Source organism: Schistocerca serialis, chromosome 1 (genome assembly GCF_023864345.2).
Source record: "Schistocerca serialis cubense isolate TAMUIC-IGC-003099 chromosome 1, iqSchSeri2.2, whole genome shotgun sequence".
In the NCBI taxonomy this organism is placed as follows: Eukaryota; Metazoa; Arthropoda; class Insecta; order Orthoptera; family Acrididae; genus Schistocerca; species Schistocerca serialis.
In genome coordinates, this window is record NC_064638.1 from 955,974,078 (window position 1) to 956,001,274 (window position 27,197).

Genomic DNA, 27,197 nt, shown 5'->3' on the forward strand with positions numbered 1-27,197 from the left:
TACGTACCCGGCAGAGGGTTCATCGAACCACTTTTAAGCTATTTTTCTACCGTTTCACTCCCGAACGGCGCCGGGGAAAACGAGCACCTAAATCTTTCTGTGCGAGTTTTTATTTCTCTTGTTTTATTGTGATGATCATTTCTCCCTGTGTAGGTGGGCGCCTACAAAATATTTTAGCAATTGGAGGAGAAATTGATGATTGAAATATCGTGAGAAGATCCTGCCGCAACCGAAAAGGCCTTTGTTTTACTAATTGCCACCCTAATTCGCGTATCACATCCGTGACACTCTCGCCTCTACTTCGCGATCATACGAAACGAGCTGTCTTTTCGACTTTTTCGATGTCCTCCGTCAGTCGCATCTGATGCGGATCCCACACCATACAGGAGTACTCTAGAAGAGGGAGAACAAGCTTGGTGTAAGCTGTCTCTTTAGTAGACCTGCTGCATCTTCTAAGCGTTCTGCCAGTAAATCGCAGTCTTTCGCTTGCTATTCCCACAACATTATCTATGTGATCGTTCCAATTTAAGTTACTCGTAATTGTGATCCCTAAGTATTTAGTTGATTTTACAGCCTTTAGATTTGTGTGACTTATCCTGTAACATAAATTTAGCGGATTTATTTTAGTTCAAATGCTTCAAATCGCTCTGAGCACTATGGGACTTAACATCTGAGGTCATCAGTCCCCTAGAACTTAGAACTACCTAAATTCATAATTTTCGAACACAGTAAACGTTCCCAATTCCTACTGCAAATCGACTTTTGATATGGGTCTGTTACTGAGTGGGCTACTTCTCCGTCCTTCTTTGGTATTGGTGTGCCTTGTGCAAGTTTCCAGTCTTTAGGTACGATCTTTCGATGAGCGAGCGGTTGTATCTAATTGCTAAGTATAGAAATCAGCACGCTCTGGAAGGAACCTGACTGGTATGCGACCTGGCGCGGACGCCTTGCCTTTATCAAGTGATATAAACTGTTTCGCTACACCGAGGATACCTACTTCTAAGTTACTCGTGTTGGCAGTTGTTCTAATGGTTCAAATGGCTCTAAGCACGATGGGACTTATCTGAGGTCATCAGTCACCTAGACTTACAACTACTTAAACCTAACTAACCTAAGGACATCACACACATCCATGCCCGATGCTGGATTCGAACCTGCGATCGTAGCAGCAGCGCGGTTCCGGACTGAAGCGCTTAGAACCGCTCGGTCACAGCGGCCGACGCAGTTGTTTTAGATTCTAATTCTGGAATATTTACTTCGTCTTTTTTGGTGAAGGAATTTCGTAAAATCGTGCTTAGTAACTCTGCTTTAGTGGCACTGTCATTACTGACATCACGGTTCCTGTCGCACAGTGAGGTATTGTTTGCATCTTGCGGCTGGTGTACTTCAAGTTTTACGGACGTGGTTCGTGAAGAAGCGGAACAGAAAGAATAATGGAAGGGTAAATCGAAGATCCAATTAGACCCATAATTAAAACATGAATTCATTCAAGCAACAGGTAAAAAAATTAAAAATAAAACAAAATATTATAGTAAATCTTATGGCATAATAAGCAGTTCCTTACATTAAGAAAAATAACGGTAATGTGAAATATTATCCGAAGAATATAAAGATATATAGCCAAAGGTTAATCATAAGACAATGGTATAAAACTAACATGAGAAGTAGTATATTATAAGAAAAGTTACATCTTAAAATAGAACATGTTTAAGTGGGTATCTACCCAAAATTTGTAAAGCAAAAAGCAATAAGTGAAATACACAAAACATCATCTTTGTTTAGACCTGGATTCCCAAATTAGGAATGATTTTCAAGGGATAAATCTAAGAATTTCATAAGCCATATGACGGAGCGGTACGCTAGGTACGCTGTCGAAATATCGTGTTACGGAGACGACTGCAGCCGGCTGGACACCCGGGCACAGTACAAACATTCCATTCACCGGGAAAGCTTAAAATCACACATATTTCATCTTATTCTCGCTTCGCCTCTCTGCCAGTTCTCAAACACAAACATTCCATTCTATTTACCTATTACTGTCGAATGTTACATTCCTGAAGAATACTTACGTAACATAAAATTCTACAGAGCAACTTTAAAAAAAAAATACTGAGAAATCCCACTGCCAGAAACAAGTGTAAAGACTTCCGTTAACAAGTCTATTGACGAGTCTCTGTCTGAATTAACGATACTGCTTCTATCATTAGCATGCGAATTGATTCTGTCTCGCTAAGAATAAAATTTGAAGTTATTCACATTCAGCAGGAACAGTATTGCAGCTTTTTGCCTTCATTTTACTTCACAACTCCAGGCTGAAGCTTTAACACTGTTGCTAGTCGTTAACTGTAATGAAACTTCCTGGCAGACTAAAATTAGAACTGTACCAGGGACAGAGCAAAAATCTTCGCACTTTGTAAATTTGCTGTGAGTAATGTATTATTTCCGTCATCTTTCCACCATGTGAGTATATCTTATTATTGTTGCACAGGAACGTCAATATTCCTTTGTAGCAACCTCCTGGAATCCCCGTGCTGTCCAGCGCAACAGTTAATAATGTATTCCATTTCTCTGGTTCCAGCAAGCGGGAGGTACAAAGGCCTTAGCTCCGGTTCATTACTTTATAAGGGGACGGGTTTTTTTTGTACCTGCCGACAGAGGACGAAGTGAGCCTGGCAGCGACGCCCGGGGATGTTTATTTAAGGCTGCTTTTGTGCTTGTTTACCTCGTACCGTACAGGGCGTTACTCGTACGCTCTGGCACAGGAAGGAAAAATTTCTCGTGTCGTGCGAAGCGGGACAGATTGCTTGCTTTAGCAATGGACACTGTACGTGCTCTGTCGAGACCAATTTAGAACACGAGCTGTGCTTACGCGGCCAAGTAAATAGCAGGGTGAACTGAAACAAAATGCCTGACTGATTCTTCTCAAATTTGAGTGTTTATCAGTTTTTGTATATCTATTACTGAGTTGATCCAATAGAGAGCTTAAGATGACAGTGGAAACACCTGGCCACTTAATTCAAATCTGGTTAAAATTAAAGTTCTTAGTTGTTTATGATATTCATAAACAGTGAATAACAAGCTAATTAAATTACTGTAGATTTAAACATTCGACTAACATTTTGAATTCTTCTGAGCCTGCAGAATTGTAGATGTCTTGTAAGGTCATTATATGTCTACTTTGCCACAAGGCTGCTGTATTCCAAGACTTTTTAATTGCGATGTTATTTTTTGGTACTATAAGCGTATTTCGGCTCGATGGCCATATCAAGCTACACTCCTGGAAATTGAAATAAGAACACCGTGAATTCATTGTCCCAGGAAGGGGAAACTTTATTGACACATTCCTGGGGTCAGATACATCACATGATCACACTGACAGAACCACAGGCACATAGACACAGGCAACAGAGCATGCACAATGTCGGCACTAGTACAGTGTATATCCACCTTTCGCAGCAATGCAGGCTGCTATTCTCCCATGGAGACGATCGTAGAGATGCTGGATGTAGTCCTGTGGAACGGCTTGCCATGCCATTTCCACCTGGCGCCTCAGTTGGACCATCGTTCGTGCTGGACGTGCAGACCGCGTGAGACGACGCTTCATCCAGCCCCAAACATGCTCAATGGGGGACAGATCCGGAGATCTTGCTGGCCAGGGTAGTTGACTTACACCTTCTAGAGCACGTTGGGTGGCACGGGATACATGCGGACGTGCATTGTCCTGTTGGAACAGCAAGTTCCCTTGCCGGTCTAGGAATAGTAGAACGATGGGTTCGATGACGGTTTGGATGTACCGTGCACTATTCAGTGTCCCCTCGACGATCACCAGTGGTGTACGGCCAGTGTAGGAGATCGCTCCCCACACCATGATGCCGGGTGTTGGCCCTGTGTGCCTCGGTCGCATGCAGTCCTGATTGTGGCGCTCACCTGCACGGCGCCAAACACGCATACGACCATCATTGGCACCAAGGCAGAAGCGACTCTCATCGCTGAAGACGACACGTCTCCATTCGTCCCTCCATTCACGCCTGTCGCGACACCACTGGAGGCGGGCTGCACGATGTTGGGGCGTGAGCGGAAGACGGCCTAACGGTGTGCGGGACCGTAGCCCAGCTTCATGGAGACGGTTGCGAATGGTCCTCGCCGATACCCCAGGAGCAACAGTGTCCCTAATTTGCTGGGAAGTGGCGGTGCGGTCCCCTACGGCACTGCGTAGGATCCTACGGTCTTGGCGTGCATCCGTGCGTCGCTGCGGTCCGGTCCCAGGTCGACGGGCACGTGCACCTTCCGCCGACCACTGGCGACAACATCGATGTACTGTGGAGACCTCACGCCCCACGTCTTGAGCAATTCGGCGGTACGTCCACCCGGCCTCCCGCATGCCCACTATACGCCCTCGCTCAAAGTCCGTCAACTGCACATACGGTTCACGTCCACGCTGTCGCGGCATGCTACCAGTGTTAAATACTGCGATGGAGCTCCGTATGCCACGGCAAACTGGCTGACACTGACGGCGGCGGTGCACAAATGCTGCGCAGCTAGCGCCATTCTACGGCCAACACCGCGGTTCCTGGTGTGTCCGCTGTGCCGTGCGTGTGATCATTGCTTGTACAGCCCTCTCGCAGTGTCCGGAGCAAGTATGGTGGGTCTGACACACCGGTGTCAATGTGTTCTTTTTTCCATTTCCAGGAGTGTATTTGAAAACACATGGAGTGGTTAGTGCATATATCTGTGTCTGTTTGTAACTATTAATAATTTTGTATGCATCTAGCGTGGTACTAACTTCTATGACACATCGTTAGCGCTGTCGCTGTCTAATAGCTTATACAACTGCGTATCGTAGGCGTAGCGCAGGCGAAACTGTAGATGTATAATGTTTCAGCAGTGGAATTTGTTGCTGAGCAATATTCGTTCAAACCTAGCTATATTTGACAGAACGATGTTATATGGTTACATAATAAACATATTTATCTCTGGAGCTGTGTGCGGTATAGTCAGTTCTTTGCTAACGTTCGCTGCTGTTATCTTTGCTTGTAAATTTCTTTAATCATTTACCGTTTTCTACAATCTCAATGAAGTTGATCAATACAATAATGCAAACAGAAAGTCACAGTGTAAAGCAGACTGAAAAAGCGATGCAAATTCTGCACTTGACACCAAAGGGCCTAATGACGAACATTTTAGAAGAAATAGAAATACACATACAGACACAAATATCCACATAAAATTCTTAACGAACAAACCGACTGAAAACATAAAAATTATATTGATAACTTCATTGTAATTATAGAAAACAATATTGGATAAAACAAATTTACAGGAAAAGATAACAGCAGTGAACATTAGCAAAGAATTTACTACTACCATACACAGCTGTATTGATTCTCATCGTATATTCCACACAAGCTTCATTCAGATCGTTTAGCATTTTATCTGCAGTTGCATTCTGACGCCAGCACCATGTCATCAGCAAGTCTCGTACATTGTATTCTCTTCGCAGCAATACATACTGCTCTTTCTCTGTCTAAGGCTTTCGAAATAATCTCTTCTAGGTATAAGTTGAACAACGCCCCTTCCAGTGATACGTCCGTCCGACATTTTATTTCCAGTCCTTATTCTTACTTTTTTTGTAAGTATGGACTCTGTAGCAGTCGTCTCTCCTTCCAATCTACTCGTTTCCTCTTCTAACGGTCCACCAGCTTTTTCCATTGAACCAAGAACCACAGGAGGTTTTTGAGATGAGCGATTTGTATACTAAGCACATCTTGGTCCTGTTCTGGGCGTTCGAGGTCACGCATTTGCTATGTTAGTGGAACATCTGCTATGATATACAGGGAGAACATTAATAAAACCGACAAACTGCAGGAACGGTTTCTTGACTGGAAATGGAGGAAGGAAGGTCCCATGAACATGTGTCCGGACATGTATGGAGTGCGTGTAATGACAACAAATCGTCCCGGAACGCACTACAGAGCTGCATCGCATCCACGTCGCAACAGATGTTCATAGTGGCCTTCATGGGATTGCACGTGATAGGCATAGTAGCGGTTGTCATGCAGGATAGACATAATCGTACTTTGCCTAACACCCTGTTGGCGGGCCACTAGCCCGGAGCTTGTATTAGGCTCTGACCACTATGGAACTTAACTTCTCAGGTCATCCATCAGTCCCCTAGAACTTAGAACTACTTAAACCTAACTAACCTAAGGACTTCACACACATACATTCCCGAGGCAGGATTCGAACCTGCGACCGTAGCGTTCGCGCGGTTCCAGATTGTAGCGCCTAGAACCGCTCGGCCACCTCGCGCTTGTACTAGGGTTCGTCTCAATAGATTGTAGAACAAATCTGATGTACGCACAGTCCGCCGCCTCCCTGCACGTTTGTCTATCTGAAAGGATCCACGATCACTCTAACGCCCAAAAAGGGCTTGAAATGCCGTGTTATGTGGTTGGTGTCTGTGAAGGTACTTGTTCTGGTGTAGCCATGCTGCCTGGCGACCGTTTCCATCTGCTTGGCCTTACACAAACAACATCTCCGACTGTTCTCGACGTGAATACCGGATTATTCTGCTGCTTACAGTGCGCTGCATCAATCACACAGCCTGGAACACGGAAGAAACACACGACAATTGGTTAGAGAAATTTCATTCGTCAGCGCCATCTACCGTGGCAACGATGAATTGCCGGACACATGTTCGTAGGACGATTTCCCCTCCATTGCCAATCAGAAAAGCGTCCGTGCAGTTTGTTGGTTTTATTAGATTGCACTCTGATGTTACCTGACGTTGGAATGATACACACAGGGGAAAAATAGAGGAGAAAAAGATAATAGTATGCAACGTTCATTATAGGGGATGTTGGGTGTACTGGTTACGTAGGGGTGGAAATATGAGCACAAGGCAGCAGCACAGTACGAAGCCAGTTAAAAGGCTGAGGACTCAAAAAAAAATTAGTGCTCGGAAAACAGAAATACAAGTTGGTACCCTTGAATTTTTCTGTAGCAGCATTTGTACCCCGTTGTGTTGAGAGCCGCACTGGGCACACTAGTAAGCATTATAAAAAAAGTAAACATGCCCGGATTAGAGATAAGGTCCTCGCGTTGTTTGCGGAGTACAGATGTCGCTGCCAGTTGCATCTGCTCGCGCATGTAGCAGCAGCAGCAGCAGCAGCAGCGGCAGCGCACCTAATCTCTCGTCGTTGCCCCAACGCAGCACTTGGCCGCTAGTTGCGCGGAGGCTTAAGAGTGGAGCCGGGGAGATAGTAGAGCAGGCGGCGGGCGGCGGCGGCGGCGGCTGCGTTAGCGCCGGCTCGCTGGCCATTAGGCGGCCGCTTTGTCACCGCAGGTACACGCGCTTCCACTCGGGCTGCGGCCGCGCTCATTTCTCTCGCGTCTCACCACTGCGCAGCGCCGCGCTCCGCTGCCCGCGCCCCCTGCTCTGCTCTGCTCTGCGATACGTATATCCACGTGTAAACACCTTTGTTTCCGTTCTCTGACAAACCCAACACTCAGAAGTTATGAGATATTCCCCGCCTCCTTTTTTCGAGTGGTTACCTGCTTTCATATTGCGCTTGATAAATGAACGTAAAAAAGTGTTCCAAACAAAACGTGCTTTACTACTGCGTGTACGTAATAAAAACAGTGACACGTTGAAGTTCATTGCACGAACGGCGTTCAGTAAGCATTTTCTCGCAGCCAATTTCGATATAAAAAGCGGAATTTGTTGTGGGTCATTGTGGAATATTCTCGCTTGAGGTCCAATAGCTTCATGTACACTACTGGCCATTAAAATTGCTACACCAAGAAGAAATTCAGATGATAAACGGGTATTCATTGAACAAATATATTATACAAGAACTGACATGTGATTACATTTTAACGCAATTTGGGTGCATAGATCCTGAGAAATCAGTATCCAGAACAACCACCTCTGGCCGTAATAACGGCCTTGATACACCTGGGCATTGAGTCAAACAGAGCTTGGATGGCGTGTACAGGTACAGCTGCCCATGCAGCTTCAACACGATACCACAGTTCATCAAGAGTAGTGACTGGCGGGCGTATTGTGGCGAACCAGTTGCTCGGCCACCATTGACCAGGCGTTTTCAATTGGTGAGAGATCTGGAGAATGTGCTGGCCAGGGCAGCAGTCGATCATTTCCTGTATCCAGAAAGGCCCGTACAGGACCTGCAACATGCGGTCGTGCATTATCCTGCTGAAATGTAGGGTTTCGCAGGGATCGAATGAAGGGTAGAGCCATGGGTGATAACCCATCTGAAATGTAGCGGCCACAGTTCAAAGTGCCGTCAATGCGAACAAGCGGTGACCGATGGCACCCCATACCATCACGCCGGCTGATACGCCAGTGTGGTAATGACGAATACACGCTTCCAATGTGCGTTCACCGCGATGTCGCCAGACACGGATGCAAACATCATGATGCTGTAAATAGAACCTGGATTCATCCGAAAAAATGACGTTTTGCCATTCGTCCACCCAGGTTCGTCGTTGAGTACACCATCACAGGCGCTTCTGTCTATGATGCAGCGTCAAGGGTAACCGCAGCCATGGTCTCCGAGCTGATAGTCCATGCTGCTGCAAACGTCGTCGAACTGTTCGTGCAGATGGTTGTTGTCTTTCAAATGTCCCTATCTGTTGACTCAGGGATCGAGACGTGGCTGCACGATCCGTTACAGCCATGCGGATAAGATGCCTGTCATCTCGACTTCTAGTGACACGAGGCCATTGGGATCCAGCACGGCGTTCCGTATTACCCACCGATTCCATATTCTGCTAACAGTCATTGGATCTCGAACAACGCTAGCAGCAATGTCGCGATACGATAAACCGCAATCGCGATAGGCTACAATCCGACCTTTATCAAAGTGGGAAACGTGATGGTACGCATTTCTCCTCCTTGCACGAGGCATCACAACAACGTTTCACCAGGCAACGCCGGTCAACTGCTGTTTGTGTATGAGAAATCGGTTGGAAACTTTCCTCATGTCAGCACGTTGTAGGTGTCGCCACCGGCGTCAGCCTTTTGCGAATGCTGTGAAAAGCTAATCATTTGCATATCACAGCATCTTCTTCCTGTCGGTTAAATTTCGCATCTGTAGCACGTCATCTTCGCGGTGTAGGAATTTTAATGGCCAGTAGTGTAATTAACTTGAAAACCAACCAATCTAAAGCAAACTCGATAGAAAAGCGAGATGAGGCAGTGCGTAAGTAAACAAGCAGAAGCAGAGAAAACCAGAGAGACTGGTGCTGCGCTAGACCTGGTTGGTACCCAAGTGATGAGGGGTCCAGGTACACTCCCTCTAGTCCTTAGCAACGGGAAAGACCCCTCCCGAGAGGTCAGTCGTTAGATGCGAATGCTGCCACAAGAATTCTATGCTGCATCCTTTTAACGCTTTGGCGAACGATGGAATAAGTTCATAAGGTTACAAGGGGAGTGTTTTGAAAACCAGAATAAATTTGAGGCTTGTTCACGGGGCTCTGATGCCTCTATCCCAGTTTGCGACTTATTTATTGACCCCATCTCGTACTTACAATTTAATTACGTTTACATTTGCCTTTGCTGTTGTAAACTTACCTTCAATCAGAAACTGTGTCGTTTTTCTATCTAATTTGGAAACAGCAAGGATAAACCATTTTAAAATGATTTGCTACCAATAAATTAATGATGAAATTGGTTATAAACGTAGCGATATTATCTATGTCAGCAAACTGCTGTTACTTTTACATATGGTTTCACTTACTGCACAGGACATTTTCGAGGCGCAGTGACTCATCTTACGAGCGACTCGAGTGTTTTGTAATTCGTGATATAAATGAGTTAACATATATTTTAGCAGATGTAAATACAAGCAGCTGCTGCTATTATGCACATACAAACTGTAAGTAGGCTGTTTAGGTTTTTATATTGGTAACGCCATTTAGCGCTCTATATGAAAATCACTGGCTGTGCTGTGTGCAGTCTGTGGCTGGGTGGCATTGTTGTAATATTCGCCATTGCGGTGTTGGGCTGTTGGCTGTTAACAGCGCATAGCGTTGCGCAGTTGGAGGTGAGCCGCCAGCAGTGGTGGATGTGGGGAGAGAGATGGCGGAGTTTTGAAATTTGCAAGACTGGATGTCATGAACTGCTATATATATTATCACTTTTGAACACTATTAAGGTAAATACATTGTTTGTTCTCTATCAAAATCTTTCATTTGCTAACTATGCCTATCTGTAGTTAGTGCCTTCAGTAGTTAGAATCTTTTATTTAGCTGGCAGTAGTGGCGCTCGTTGTATTGCAGTAGTTCGTGTAACGAAGATTTTTGTGAGGTAAGTGATTCATGAAAGGTATAGGTTAATGTTAGTCAGGGCCATTCTTTTGTAGGGATTTTTGAAAGTCAGATTGCGTTGCGCTATATATATATATATATATATATATATATATATATATATATATATATATATATATATATATGAAACGTCCCCTTTGAACAATTATACAAGACTGTGCGTAAACTGACACACAATATTTTTTGCGCAACGCAATCTGACTTTCAAAAATCCCTACAAAAGAATGGCCCTGACTAACATTAACCTATACCTTTCATGAATCACTTACCTTACAAAAATCTTCGTTACACGAACTACTGCAAAACAGCGAGCGCCACTACTGCCAGTTAAATAAAAGATTCTAACTACTGAAGGCACTAACTACAGATAGGCATAGTTAGCAAATGGAAAATTTTGATAGAGAACAAACAATGTATTTACCTTAATAGTGTTCAAAAGTCATAATATATATAGCAGTTCATGACATCCAGTCTTAGAAATTTCAAAACTCCGCCATCTCTCTCCCCACATCCACCACTGCTGGCGGCTCACCTCCAACTGCGCAACGCTATGCGCTGTTAACAACCAACAGCCCAACCCTACAATGGCGAATATTACAACAATGCCACCCAGCCACAGACTGCACACAGCGCAGCCAGAGATTTTCATACAGAGCGCTACATGGCGTTACCAATATGAAAACCTAAACAGCCTACTTACAAAACAAGTAATAGAATTAGTGACATACATCGCAGAACTGAAATCGTTCCCCCTAGCCGTGAACGGGAAAGCATTAAAAGCAAATCTGTTATAGTCTCACGTCAGCATTGCAAACGCAAAAAAGTTTTAGATCAACAAAATAAACTGTAAAATAGTGAATAATATACTTTATCATTTTCTCTAAAACAAGTTAAGACGTAGGAATTTAGCAGCATCACCCCAACAAATACTAGAACAATAACGTCACACATTCATGAATAGGTTAGATATAGAATATGTTTTAAACGTATCAGGAGAACAACTGCAATAAATTAAGAAATAAACCACGATTAATTTCAGCATCCCCGATCAATTTTAGGATGTCTTGTGTACAATAATATGTGAAACGCGTCGCGCAAACACCATCTTTTTTTTACCATTTTTTCCATATGGATGAATAACTGATAAAATCGAACGACAGAAATGGAAAAAAATTCTGTTCAAATATCTGAACTACCTTTTGAGCCTGTTACATAGGACACCTGTCTCTCTGCTGTGCTGAGGAACCGCTGTCACCCTGTCACATCGGACGGAAGGAAAGTGTGCACTTAGCGTACTGCACAAGGAAGGAAATTCCTGCATTCTCACATAGGCAGATGGGAGGTCAGCGGCGCTGTAGGTCGTATTTCAAAGACGTACTCGGATTACAACGGTTCGGGTCTGGACTGAGTACTTGCGTGAGTCACCGAGGGCTCTTGTGTTACACGCATTGTGTGTCGCTGTACAAGGCTCTCTTCAGACAAAAGGCAGGCAATCAGGCCGTCTCCCTCTCTCTCTCTCTCTCTCTCTCTCTCTCTCTTCCCAGACAGAGAGCGGCCTCTTGCAACGCGCATTAATACTGGCTCATTCCAGAGCTCTTAGAGGTACGTCTGGCGATGCTTACAGCTAACGGCGCTAGCTGCCGCCACAGAGCTGCCGTTAATTACACCCGTTGGCAAAGTAAGCTTACTCATTGAGCTTGTTTTATATGACCGTGACAGTATTATAGCTACAAATAAGTTGTGTAATGTTTCTTTTGTCTAAAGCACAATTCACTTTGGACTGAATAAGATATTCAGGATTTGGCGTAACCCTGTTGACGGTTTATCGAAAATGTCGCGTTGATGATAGACTAAATTCTGTTTCAACATATACTCGAACCCACTGAAACTATTTTCTCTGTTATAATTATATCAAGTGAACCGCTGCGAAGCATTAAAATAATTTGACCGATTGAGATTCGAACTCAGCTCTTTGGGTCTCGTGCGCAGTGTGACAACTGTAAACTGCCTGAAGGTGAAGCTGTGGCTACATTTCCAAAACAATATACTCAAGTTAACTTTCTCATATTGAGGAGAAGCGATCTGTTTTATTTGATAAAAACGCTCTAAAACCAAGGTCGCATAAATATTTCTTTATTTTAACAACCGGTTTCGACAGACTTTGCTTTCATCTTCAGGTCTTCAGAACTTTTGTTACTATACATGTTCATTGTGACTTGGAACCTCATGCTAAGTTATGTTACTGGATAAAAAGTAGCACATTATGCAAAGGTTTGTCAGAAATAAAACGTTTGCAATCAAAAATCACCCTCTGCACATGGCCATCTTCTCTTATGTAGCGACCACAGATGATTGTTACGTCATAAAATCACAATCTATAATACGAGGGCTATCCACAAAGTACATTACGTTTTCGTTTGTGTCCGTTAGGGGCGGGGCTAGCGCGGCCATCTTGGTGTCATGGCATTCCGCCGGTCAGTTGGCATCCTGCCGTTCTAGTGAGAGGTTCGTGCTGTACTCCGTTGAGTTACTGTGACAGTTTGAAATGTCAGCGTTAATTGAAAATGCCTCGAAGTGTGAAGTGCGTGCTGTAATAAGGTTTCTGACTGCAAAAAACTGTACACCGATAGAAATCTATCGGCAGCTTTGTGAAGTGTATGGGGACAACATAATCACTGAAGGTGCAGTGCGTCAATGGGTCATAAAATTTAAAAATGGCCGAACTAACGTTCACGACGAGGAGCGAAGTGGAAGACCCAGCATAGTGACTGCCGAACTTGTCGAAAAAGTCGATGACGCGGTCCGTGAAAACCGTAATTTCACAATAACGGAACTCTCTATGAGTTTTCCACAAATTTCAGGAAGTTTGTTGCACGAAATCATTACCGAAAAGCTTGGTTACCACAAGTTTTGTGCAAGATGGATACCAAAAATCTTGACAGAGATTCACAAAAATCAGCGAATGGCTGCAGCGTTAACGTTTTTGGACGCTTACGAGAAAGATGGCGACTCATTACTCGATCGCATCGTTACTGGTGACGGAACATGGGTTAAGCACGTGAACTGCGAGACAAAATTGCAGTCAGTGCAGTGGGGGCACAGAAATTCCCCCCAAAAACCCAAGAAATGCATGCAGACAATGTTGGCAAGGAAGGTGATGGCGACTGTCTTTTGGGACAGAAAAGGTGTGATTTTTGTGGATTTCCTGGAAAGAGGCACTACAATTAACTCTAAAAGGTATTGCCAAACTCTGCACAACCTCAGAAGAGCAATACCGCAGAGGAAAGTTGGGCTCAAAGATCTTGTTGATTCACAACAACGCCCGGGCCCACACGGCAAATGCCACTCGTGAAGTTCTCGAATCTTTTAAGTGGGAGTTGTTTCCTCATCCGCCGTACGGTCCCGATCTGGCACCGAGCGACTTCCACTTATTCCCGGCAATGAAGAAGTGGTTGGCTATGGAGCGTTTTGATGACGACGCACAGCTTCAAGAACAGGTAACCACGTGGTTGAAGGCGCAGGCGGCCGAATTTTACGACGAAGGAATTTCCAAGCTCGTCCATCGCTACGATAAGTGCCTTAATTTAAATGGCAACTACGTAGAAAAGTACTATTTAAGTGTGGCTTTCATCTGTATATAATTAAAAAATTTTTCAATACTTTATTTATTTTTAATTCCAAAACGTAATCTACTTTGTGGATAGCCCTCGTAAATTGTACAGTACCATCCTGTTTACGTTAGCTTGACATGGACATGTTCCATTCATTGATGCTCCACCTTGGACGGTGTCTATGGTACTATTTTTTTTTTTTTAAATAAGGCATTCAAGCACAGGCAGGAATTTTGCCGACGAGGACGTCTTATATATGTACGTGACGATGCATCGAATGAAGTTTTGGCCAGAGTGCAGTCGTAACTACGCCATGAGTGAACTGGCAGATCCATACGCAGTTTTTTGAAAGAGTCTCACGAAGCAGGATGGCACAGAGTGTCAACTCTAGATTTCGGCACCTATGTGTCATCTTCTGTTGATCAAGATTTTTTTCTGTACCAAGTATTATGCAAAATTCATGATTCACGCCTTCTAATTTAGACCAAACGTTAGCTCCACGCTGGAGAAAAGCAAAACGATGAACAAGTGAGAGTCTCTCGATGAGCATGGTGACCTAAATTTTCTCCCAAATTTTGTTTGGTATATGAAAACGTATGATGGCAGACGAGAGTTAAGTTACAGAAAGATGTGAAAAACAATGCAAACAATTACAACCATAGGCGAAGACACTACAGATACGCACCAGGACTTCTGCGTTAAGTACGCGACATACACCACTAGTGCAGGAAAAAATATTTCAAAACTAGTAACTCTAAGGTAACTCTTCCTATTGCTTTGCATCTGATAGGCGCTCAAACCATGAAAAGCCACAAATTCAAGGCGGCCCGTACAAATACACTTCCTCAATTAATTAATGTAATTTCAAGTGAGTAGTCAGAACGAAAATGTCGTAGTTATTATGTCTAAAGTAGAAAAACAACTGTGAACCTCCTGTAATATTTTTACAGAAATAAATCGAGGCCCACCGAAAGTGGCAGATGCACGATGAAAAATGTTTGGATAAATAAAAAAAGAAAAATGGCGAAATTGTGAAAACCCAAATTTACAGAATAAAGATTACATAGGGCAAAATGAATGCCGCGAATTAAATGGTGAAAAAGGAGTAGTAGTGTTTAACATGCTGTAGACAGCGTGGTCTTTACGTACGGAGCACAGAAAATCTAGTTTCGAAATACTCGTTCTGAATGCGTGTCCTCTGCACCACGTAATGTGGTGTGGTAATAGGTTACTGCTTAACATCGCTTTGGTCCCTTTCGGTCAGAAACAGTCTTCTTAATCGACTCTGTGCAGACCACAACGAAGAAATGAGAACACAAACGGAGGTTTGTGGAGAGTCACTGATCTTAGACACCATTTGCGAATGGGGTAAGGAGGGGGTGAAATGATAGTCGGTACCAAAAGTACCCTATATCACACACGTATTAGATGCTGACATGAAAGTATTCATTTGTTGGTTGACCTCGTCTGAGATTTCTTGAACGTAAAGCTAACAACTTGTACGTTTCCGTGTTGTTTGACGATTTTATAAACTGTTCATTTGATTGTCCTGTTGTTTGCTACTGTATTGATTCAGCATTGGACTATTTGTGGACAACATTTTCCGGGCAATTAACTGCCGAGGTACACTCACCATCGTAACAACTCCCATAAGCGTGAGCCTATGTAACACACGTCCTCTCAATCTGATACTTCTTCGGAATAACTGACTCAGTGGACATAATACGATAGAAAGGGATCTTCAAATTAAAACAATCTTTGATTAACGCTGAGTCTGTTATGTCCTGAACTCATAAAAAGGTCTCCAAGTCGATCTCAAGTCTACTCGGAATACATGCACACACACGCACGCGCACACACACACACACACACACACACACACACACACTACTTGAGTTTTCTATTGCTCTTTAAGTTTCCACTAGGTCGTCGTAAAGAAAGCATACTGTTTTATATTTCACAGTGCGAATCATTGAATAAATACAGTATTATTCGTAAGTAACTCCAAGCTTGCAGAAGATGACTGCGTGAAAACTAGAACACAGGCAGAGAGTAGAAACGTATCAGTGGATGGAGCATCTCCCCATCTTCTTAACTCCAATTACAGGTGTTCAGTAAAACAGAAGTCGCTGATATGAACTGCGTGGGAAGGCGCGACAGCAGTGCACTTTGGAAATATGTTCGTTTGGTTGCCTATCTGCATGTGCAAACTAATTCGCTGCGACAACACATGCGGTAGATTTGTCTACATGTTGTGACACGCCTTCCCGCTAGTGAAATTCGGCCACGGCGCAATTACGAACTAAAACTTGGGAAGATCCTCTATGCACTGAGATGTATCATTTATTAGTACGTCTCGTAGTCTTCTGAAGCCCTGGACTTACTTACGGATAATGCTATACCTTACATCCTAATCGCGCCAATGGTGAATACGCCCCTACTCTTTTGTTTACTCCATGATCCGATTTTGCAGACTATCGGACTACGCGCCTTTTCTACAAGCATCAAAATCTCACCCCATATCCTAGCTGAAGCGCCACCTGTTATCTCCGATCCAGCAGGGACGAGCAAGTGTAAGATTCGATACGTCGTGGCAGTATCGATATATGTAACCTTACAGACTGTCATTCACTTACCTCTAGGGGCTAAACAAAGCCGAGGAAACTGCAAGGCGGGATGTTTCAAAACTGCAAGGTAAGCCTACTAGGTGTTGCTATAATATTAGAGCGTCCTTCAAACTAATGGCTGGGAAAACTTATGACTACGAAACGAAACGGGAATCACAATTACTTTGATTTATTGCGATCAAATTATTGACAGAATAAATGAAGCTGGTGACATTAATGTACGAGTAATAAGGCCTTGGCGTATCTGACGTAGGCGTCCTGGGCGGCCGGAAGACGGCGACGTGGGGGGGGAGGAGGGACAAGATGCTAATAATCGTGCAAGTGAGTTAACTATAATCTTGAAGTGCCCAGAGACTGCCATGATGTTAAATGAAAACAGATAGTATTACAGAAGGGAATATATCACACCTGTGGTTGGAGTTGAAAGCAGATTGTTCATTGTCGTTAAAATACAAGTTTTCAGAGTACCGTTGGAGGTGATCGAATGACTGAGAATTGACTTTAAGGTCTCTAGATGTAGTCTAACGGTTGCTGTTTGATCTCTCCATAGTATTGCAGGCGGAGGCTTAAGTGGCTACAGAGTCAGTCATTGGTGGAATCAACGACCCTCATTAGCGGCTAAGTGCAAGACAGCCCGATATTTTTCTAACTACCCAATGTATCAGCTCAGGCGACGTGGCAGGGTGGCGAAATGTGGAAGTCCGATACGAAGATCGAGCGATTTCTGATTGAATGTTAAGTAAAAGGAAATCTCGCCCGGCCGCATCTTGCGTCTCTTACAAAATTCAAACCCGCTGGGCTCTGGATCTACCGAACGCCAACCAATAAGAATGCTCATCAGAAAACACTAGTCCGCTTCCTCTAGCCGGTTAACCAATAACGTACGTTCTACCACCTTGCACAGAAAGCAATTCACTTCACTTTCTCTCTCTTTATATGTCTCTCTCTGTGCCGATGAAGTGGTCTGCGTCTTCGACGTCGCTTTTCTCTCTTTAAAATGCTGTTTATTTCTTACATTGCATCAACATTTGTTTTTTCCAAAGTCATTTTGTTCAGTAGTATCTCATGTCTTCGAAGGCCTAACATGTGAGACCCCAATATGTCTTTGTGATGTTTACGTCTGTTGTGGTTCAAATGGTTCAAATGGCTCTGAGCACTATGCGACTTAACTTCTGAGGTCATCAGTCGCCTAGAACTTAGAACTAATTAAACCTAAGTAACCTAAGGACATCACACACATCCATGCCCGAGGCAGGATTCGAACCTGCGACCGTAGCGGTCACGCGGTTCCAGACTGAAGCGCCTTTAACCGCACGGCCACAACGGCCGGCTTACCTCTGTTGTCCAGTGCTTTCTGGAGTGACAGTCAACTTTCTATATTTGAGCGGGTGCGTCCTACTAAAAAGTGAAACTTCTTACTCTACTCCCAAGTTGTAAAATGTTTTCACCACAAATTTGTACTGTGGGAAATCCTGTCTGCGTTTCTTCAGAACAAAGTTCAACGTCCCGGTCTGGCACTATAAAAGCATGGCCGATTGCCAGTGGGCTCTCCCTCAGCAGGCCTTCCTCAAATTGGCTCTAAGGGCAGTGGCTGGCTCCAACACCCCTGCTTTTTCCACCGTTCAGTATACTTCCAATGTTCTCTCACTTCCAAAAGTCATGGAAATCAAGTCAAAATAAAATGAAGGTTGCATTAGTCAGTTACCGACAATCAACAATAGAGCTGTCTATCACAAAGGGAGTTACACAAACGTAACCTTTAATTGTGAAAGGGTAAGTAACATACATAAATATATGGTACAACACTAAATGCGGTATCTCTAGACATTCCGTTCCCACCTAACAGTATTAGTATCCGACGTTCTCGCAATATGGTATGCTCGAATGTGTGATTCCGACATCATTGAGTCGTGTAACAGTGCAGGGCGTGTGCAGTGTTGTTTATGGTATCTCGAATCCAAATCACCTACCACAGCTGAGAGCCAATTTGGGACTAAATAGCGCAAGCCACCACCTCAAAAGACAAACTGTCATTAATTGATACTTTCGTTTCACCTAAAGTGGCTGTGTATCACAGAGGACGCCGGATGAGGTTCGACCAGCAGCCTCAGACACAGGAACTGAACGAGTTTTGCAGTCTTACATTCATAGTCCGGGTAAATCAAGGAGACGTGCCAGCATAGCAGTGAACGGGCCTAGTGTTACGGTGTTGAAGGTATTACGGAAATGCCTGTTATTCATACGCTACAAATTGCAACTTTTGCAAGCTTTGAGAGAAATGACAAAGAAAAGCGAGCTGAGTTACGTGTAGAAATGTTTAACATTTGTCATGTTACAAAAATCCGTAAATAAAACTTGAAGATATACTGCATTCAATGCTGTATCACATTATGTAAGTTATTTACCTTATTCACAATGACAGCTTATTTTTGTATAACTAATTGAACTGAAGCGTCAAAGAAACTGATACAGGCATGCGTATTCAGAGACATGTACGGGCAGAATACGGAGCTGCGGTCGGCAAGACAAGTGTCTGGCTGTTAAATCGGTTACTGCTGCTACCATGGCAGGTTATTAAGATTTAAGTGAATTTGAACGTGCTGTTGCAGTCAGCGCACGAACAGATGGGACACAGCATCTCCGACGTAGCGATGAACTGGGGATTTTCCGGTACGACCGTTTCACGAGTGTTCCATGAATATCAGGAATCCGGCAAAATATCAGATCTCTGACGTCGCTCCGATCGGCAAAGGTCTCGTAAGAACGAGACCAAGGACGACTGAAGATAAACGTTCAACGTAACAGAAGTGCAACCCTTCCGCAAATTGCTGTATATTTCAATGCTGGGCCATCAAGTGTCAGCGTGCGAACCATTCAACAAAACATCGATATGGGCTTCCGGAGCCGAAGGTCCACTCCTGCATCCTTGATGACTGCATGACACAAAGCTTTACGCCCCACCTGGCCCCTTCGACATTGGACTGTTGATGACTGAAAACATGTCGCGCGAATCTCGTTTCAGATGTCTCGAGCGGATAGAAGTGTACGGGTATAAAGACAACCTTATGAACCCATGGACCATGCATGTCAGGTGGGAACTGTTAAAGGTGGTGGGGGAACTGTTAAAGGTGGTGGAGGCTCTGTAATTGTGTAGGGCGTGTACAGTTGGAGTGATATGGCACTCCCGATACGTCTAGATACGACTGTGACTGGTGGTATGTATGTAAGCATCCTGTCTGTTGAGCTGCCACCATTCATATCCTTTGTACATTCCCACGTACTTGGGCAAATGCAGCAGGACAATGTGATGGCAGGCACGTCCAGAATTGCTGCATAATGGCTCCAGAAACACTCTTTTGAGTTTAAACACTTCCGCTGGCCACCAAACTCCCCAGACATGAACATTATTGACCGTATCTGGGATGCCTTGCAATGTGCTGTTTAGAAGAAATCTCCACCCCCTCGTACCCTTACGGATTTATGGGGTGCCCTGCAGGATTCATGGTGTGAATTCCCTCCAGTACTACTTCAGATATTAGTCGAGTCCATGCCGTGTTGCGGCACTTTCGCGTGCTCGCTGGGGCCATACACGATATTAGGCAGGCGTACCAGTTTCTTTGGCTCTTCAGTGTGTAAAGATACCGTATTCCTAAGTGTGAATTAAATATTCAGATCAAATGGGTCTTTCGTTACGCATTTGAATTTGTTACGTAACTGTTTCAAGAATAATGATCGCGTAACGTAACACCCAGAAACGTCAATGGGTCTGTTGCTCCGAAATGAGTTGAACCTACACAGCAAAATAAAATACTGGGACTGACTACGGCGTGTTAGTGGCAAAAGCATCCCAAACGTAATGCGCAGTGTGATTTAATTCAACAAATACAGAACACTGGCGCCCGGCGCTTGCCTTTGGCTTTATCACTCGAAGCCGCGCCTGCAGCGGCGGGCGGCGCCGCTCCGTGTGGTAACTGGATTCCGCAGGCGGCAGCGGCGGCTATCACACAGAGCAGCCGGCAGTACCAGCAGCAGTAACAGTAGCCGCGGCGCCGCCGGCCCGTCCACTCCGCTATCGACAATGCGGCGCGCAATCCGCCACCGGGGCTACCCGGGCTCTCTGGCTCTGCCCCCGGCCGCTTTTTCCCGACAGAGGGACGGCGGGCAGACAGGGGTGATGAATGGGGGGAGCGCTATAGCTGCTGCCTGCCTGTGGCCGGCGTGCGCCTGACAAGCGCCGAGAGGGGGCGGCCTCGGCCGTGGGCGTGTCCGCAGACATTAGGCGCTGCTCCTCTTCCAGGAACTGCCGCAGTCTGGAGCTGGAGGCTGGCCAGCGCGCCCGCATTATGGCTCGTCACTGTCCGGCGGCGCCGCCCTTATTGCGCTGCGCGAGCGCCGTCGTATCTTCCGGCGCGGTGCTCGCCCACCAGCCATCACTGCAAAATACGCCCGAGAAAGCCCCTTCCTTCTCATTCCCTTCTGCCTCTCTATCCAGCACGTCTCCTTCCTCAGTATATTTATTCATTTGCACTGAGGTGACAAAAAGTCATGCGCTAGCGATAAGCGCATATACAGATGACGGTAGAGTCGCGTATACAAGGCGTTACAAATCTCATACAAAGTTTGAAGTGGGACACACTTGCAGATAGACGGCGCGCTAAACGTAAGGGGCTGCTCACTAAATTCCGAAATTCGATCTTCACCGAGGATGTAGAGCATATATTATTACCATCAACTTTCAAATCGTGCAATGATCACCATCCGAAGATAAGGGAATTTAGAGCTCGTACTGAGGCGTTCAGACAGTCGTTTTTCCCTCGCGCGATACGCGAGTGGAACAGAGGGGGGGGGGGGGGGGGAATTTGACTTTGGCGAGAATTGTACCCTCTGCTACACACCGCTTGGAGGCTAGCAGAGTGTATATGTAGATGTATAAAACGGCAGTGCATTGGCGGAGCTGTCATTTGTACTCAGGAGATTCATGAGAGAAGGTGTCCGACGAGATTATGGCCGCACGACGGGAATTAACAGACTCTGAATGCGGAATGAATGCGGAATGGTAGTTAGAGCTAGATGCATGGAAAATCCCATTTCTGGAATCTTTAGGGAATTCAGTATTCCGAGACCACAGAGTCAAGAGCGTGCCATGAATACCAAGTTTCAGGCTTTACCTCTCACCACGGACAACACAGAGGCCGACGGCCTTCACTTAACGACCGACAGCAACGGCGTTTGCGTAGAGTTGTCAATCCTAACAGACAAGCAACGCTGCTTCGGTAACCGCAGAAATCAATGTGGGACGTACGCCGAACGTATCCGTTAGGACAGTGTGGAGAAATCTCACGTTACTGGGCTATGGCAGCAGACGATCACCTCGAGTGCCTTCACTAACAGCACGCTATCGCCTGCATCGCAGCTTCTGGGCTCGTGACGATGTCGGTTGGACCCTAGGCTACTGGAAAACGGTGGCCTGGTCAGATGAGTCCCGTTTTTAGTTGGGAAGAGCTGTTGGTAGGGTTCGAGTGTGGCGCAGACCACACGAAGCCATGGACCCAAGTTGTCAACAAGGCACTGTGAAAGCTGGCGATTGCTACATGATGGTGTGGGCTGTGCTTACATGGAATTGACTGGATTCTCTGGTTCAGCTGAAACGATCCTTGATTGGAAATGGTTGTGTCCGCTTTCCAGGAGGCCATTTGCAGACATTCATGGACTTTCGGTAACACTCCACTGACACCACTGACAAAAGTGTCTCACATTTATAAAGGCGCGAATCGGTTTGATTTCTAACTATTTGTATACAATAGCAACAATATTTTTCTTGAAGTAATTGGTTGACCGTGGGTAATGTTGTTGCCTCACCGTATACTAACCTTCTTCTAATTACGTTTATTGCTTCAGGAGGTTATAAATTTGTTATTTAAATTTTTAAGTACGTTGCAGATCCTTTTATTGAATGAGAAGAGGCCGGAAACCGTTCAAATCTCTTTCTGTTAATGCTTAAGTTCGAGAATGCTCATTAGTGAAAACAATAACGCCTTGCCGTTAAGACAGATAGCTCAGAGATGCTATTTGACCATGTTGTTGTTGTTGTTGTTGTTGTTGTTGTCTTCAGTCCTGAGACTGGTTTGATGCAGCTCTCCATGCTACTCTATCCTGTGCAAGCTTCTTCATCTCCCAGTACTTACTGCAACCTACATCCTTCTGAATCAGCTTGGTGTATTCATCTCTTGGTCTCCCTCTACGATTTTTACCCTCCACGCTGCCCTCCAATACTAAATTGGTGATCGCTTGATGTCTCAGAACATGTCCTACCAACCGATCCCTTCTTCTGGTCAAGTTGTGCCACAAACTTCTCATCTCCCCAATCCTATTCAATACTTCCTCTTTAGTTATGTGATCTACCCATCTAATCTTCAGCATTCTTCTGTAGCACCACATTTCGAAAGCTTCTATTCTCTTCTTGTCCAAACTATTTATCGTCCATGTTTCACTTCCATACATGGCTACACTCCATACGAATACTTTCAGAAACGACTTCCTGACACTTAAATCTATACTCGATGTTAACAAATTTCTCTTCTTCAGAAACGCTTTCCTTGCCATTGCCAGTCTACATTTTATATCCTCTCTACTTCGACCATCATCAGTTATTTTGCTCCCCAAATAGCAAAACTCCTTTACTACTTTAAGTGCCTCATTTCCTAATCTAATTCCCTCAGCATCACCCGACTTAATTCGTCTACATTCCATTATCCTCGTTTTGCTTTTGTTGATGTTCATCTTATATCCTCCTTTCACTCCTTTCAAGACACTGTCCATTCCGTTCAACTGCTCTTCCAAGTCCTTTGCTGTCTCTGACAGAATTACAATGTCATCGGCGAACCTCAATGTTTTTGTTTCTTCTCCATGGATTTTAATACCTTCTCCGAACTTTTCTTTCGCTTCCTTTACTGCTTGCTCAATATACAGATTGAATAACATCGGGGAGAGACTACAACCGTGTCTCACTCCCTTCCCAACCACTGCTTCCCTTTCATACCCCTCGACTCTTATAACTGCCATCTGGTTTCTGTACAAATTGTAAATAGCCTTTCGCTCCCTGTATTTTACCCCTGCCACCTTTAGAATTTGAAAGAGGGTATTCCAGTCAACAATGTCAAAAGCTTTCTTCAGAGTCAAGAGCGTGCCAAGAATACCAAGTTCCAGGCTTTACCTCTCACCACGGACAACACAGAGGCCGACGGCTTTCACCTAACGACCATATGTCGGTAGGTCATCAGTGGACCATATGTCTCTCAGTTATTCCCGCATGAATGTTCCGGGAAGCGATCATCCAACAAGTCTATTAAGATCGCCCTGTATAAAATAATTTCGACCACATTCTATGTCTCGTCTTCTTCTAACCACCTTTAGGGAGATTTCTGACATTAAAGAAATTTTGATTCGCGCACCACAAAGGCTGCTCTTATTACTGTTCTCATGGCGGCTGTTCTTAATATTCACGTTTTGTTTTGCGAATATCTTCTTCAAATCAAATAGCTAAAACTAGTATTGTGATTGGAACGACAGCCTTTCCCGTAGGTAGTATCTTTACAATAAACTGCATGCGAGCTTATGTAAACGGAACAATATTTTCTGTTATAGTGGAGTATGTCAGTGAGTTATTGTACTACTCTAGAGATGTGCGCAACGCACAGTGTTGTAGATCCACCTTTTATTATGCACACCATAACAGATGTTACACCTCATAAGACAGTACAAGAAATAATACCATATTCCATTTTTTTATAATAAAATACAAAGTCTTGACAAAGCAGTAACCCAACTGTTTCTGGCGCAGGCCTCCGCTTGTACTCTTTTAGTGACCCGCAATGCCGCTAGCGGTGTCGGTAGGTCATCAGTGAACCACTTTGTCAGAAACCATTTAATACTTCTGGCTTGCCAAACGTCTTTCAAGCAGGGAGTTACGGCGGTGCTTCGTATCAAAATCTGAAACACTGTAACCTACATTTATAGCATTTATACATTTAGAGAAATCTTTTCACAATGTTGACTACAATACATTCTTTGAAATTCTGAAGGTAGTGGAGGTGAAATGCAGGAAGTGAAAAGTTATCTATAACTTTTACAGAAACAAGGCTGCAATTATAAGAACCAAAGGACGTCAGAGGGAAGCAATAGTTGACAAGGGAGCTGTAGCCTCTCTCCAATGTTATTCAACCTGTACATTGAATAAGCGATGAAGGAAACCAAACAAAAATTTGGAAAGAGATTTAATGTTCAGGAAGAAGAAATAAAAACTTAGACGTTGGCAATGTAATTGTACCAGAGAGAGCAAAGTACTTGAAAGAGAAGTTGAACGGAAAGGTCGGTGTCTTCAAAAGAGGTTGAAACGTCCCCTTAGAAAAATTAATGAATTACTGTGCTGATAAACATCTTATGTTATTTGTTTTTCAAACAGCTGAGCAAAACTGAACGTACTCAGACATTCACTAAAGTGACACACAATATTTTTAGCGCAACGCAATCTGTCTTTCAATAATCGCTACAAAAGAATGGCCCTGACTAACATTAACCTATACCTTTCACAAATCACTTACTTCACAAAAATCTTCGTTACTCGAACTACTGCAATACAGCGAGAGCCACTACTGCCAGCTAAATAAAAGATTCAAACTACTGAAGGCACTAACTACTGATAGGCATAGTTAGCGAATGAAAGATTTTGATAGAGAACAAACAATGTATTTACCTTAATAGTGTTCAAAAGTCATAATATATATAGCATTTCATGACATCCATTCTTACAAATGTACTATTTCTGACGGACACACGTCCAGATCGTCTGCTCTCAAAACTCTGGCATCTCTCTCCCCACATCCACCACTGCTAGCGGCTCACCTCCAACTACACAACGCTATGCGCTGTTAACGGCCAACTGCCCAATACTACAATGGCGTATACTCCAACAATGCAAACCACCCACCGACTGCACACAGCACAGCCAGTGATTTTCATACAGAGCGCTACGTGGCGTTACTAATATAAAAACCTAAACAGCCTACTTACAAGGTTACAAGATGAATATCAACAAAAGTAAAACAAGGGTAAAGGAATGCAGTCGCATTAAGTCAGGTGATGCTGAATGAATTACAGTAGGAAATGAGATATCAAAAGAAGTGGATGGGTTTTGCTATCTGGGCAGCAAAATAATTGACGATGGTCAAGGTAGAGAGGATGTAAAATGCAAGAAAATTACTCCGACAAATAAAAATTTGTTTACATCGAATCAAGCTTAAGTGTTAGGAGGTCTTTTCTGAAGGCATCTGCCTGGAGTGTAGCCTTGTACGCAAATCAAATGTAGGCGGTAAGTTCAGATAAGAAGAAGATGAAAGCTTCAGAAATGTTGTGGTACATGAGAATGGTGAGGCTTTCATTAGTAGACCACATAATTAGTGCATAAGTACAGAAGTTATTTTGAGGAAAAAAGAAATTCGTGGCACAATGTGAATAAAAGAACGGGTCAGTTGATATGATACATCCCGAGGTACCAAGTAATTCTCAGTCCGGCAATGGTGGGTACTTGGGAGGGGCGGTTGGGGACGGGGTTGAGGGGGGGAGGGGAAGGGGACAAATTGTCCACGACGACGAAGACTTGTAAGCAGGTTCAAATGAATGTAGGTTGCAATAGCTATCTAGAGATGAAGACCCTTGTACAGGATAGTTAGTGTGGATATCTGCATCAAACCCGTCCTCCGAATGAAGGTGACAACAACATTTAGTCTTTTCAGATTCAGGGCTTTAGGTGCTAACATTCAATCGACCACACACCTCGTATTTTAATGATGTACCTTCGGGAGTACAGCCGAATTACTGATACCATTTTATGCACAATATTTTGAACCAACCACCTTCACGTGCTATGAGCTGTGCTGTTATGCGTACTCGCTTCCTGGAGTCAAAACACACTGTGAATTACTGTTATAGTCATGCCACTGTTTATAGTCGAATTCGACTGCTGGCGCCCGCTACGTCTTTTAATAAACCTTTCTTTTTCATGATCCTCTTTTTGTCCCAGGAAATGAACATTATCTCAGCGTATTCTTGCTGTGGTGGGTGCGATAGGCGGCGAGATCTTCATAAGTAGAGTGTCAGTCCCAACGCCTTCTTTAAACTGAAACCTCCGTCATGTTGTACTAGATTTTTCCACACCTTTATGTCGACCGACTTTTTTTTTTTTTACGCTGGTGTCATACCTTGGCGTTTGCATCATTCCCTTGGCCCTTCGTATTTCATTTCCTTATCACGTTCGAGGCAGGACTCAGCGACAGCTGATTTACTTGGTAGTTGCTTGCACCTCTGCTCGACCGTTTTAACAGTCTGCCTGCACATAAGACATGTAACATCGGCGTAGAATACGGAGACTTAAATCGTCTTTCTACAAACATTTTTTTAACATTGTTGACGGTAACGAAATGCACCATGTGCCTTCTTCCCGAAGAGAGTACCAATCTTTCAGGTGATTTGGTCAGCGTAAGGCGAATAAGCGATTCTCGGCTTCTCTTTTTCTTTCTCCGTTTTAACCTTTTTTTCAGGAATTGTTGATTTC

At 44.2% G+C, this 27,197-nt stretch overlaps 1 protein-coding gene across 2 annotated transcripts in view; it reads left to right on the top strand.

The window, feature by feature from the left end:
- The window catches only part of LOC126412820 (superoxide dismutase [Cu-Zn]-like), a 349,180-nt gene that overhangs the window by 71,055 nt on the left and 250,928 nt on the right, over nucleotides 1–27,197 (top strand). The gene's annotated exons all lie outside the window — the stretch shown is intronic.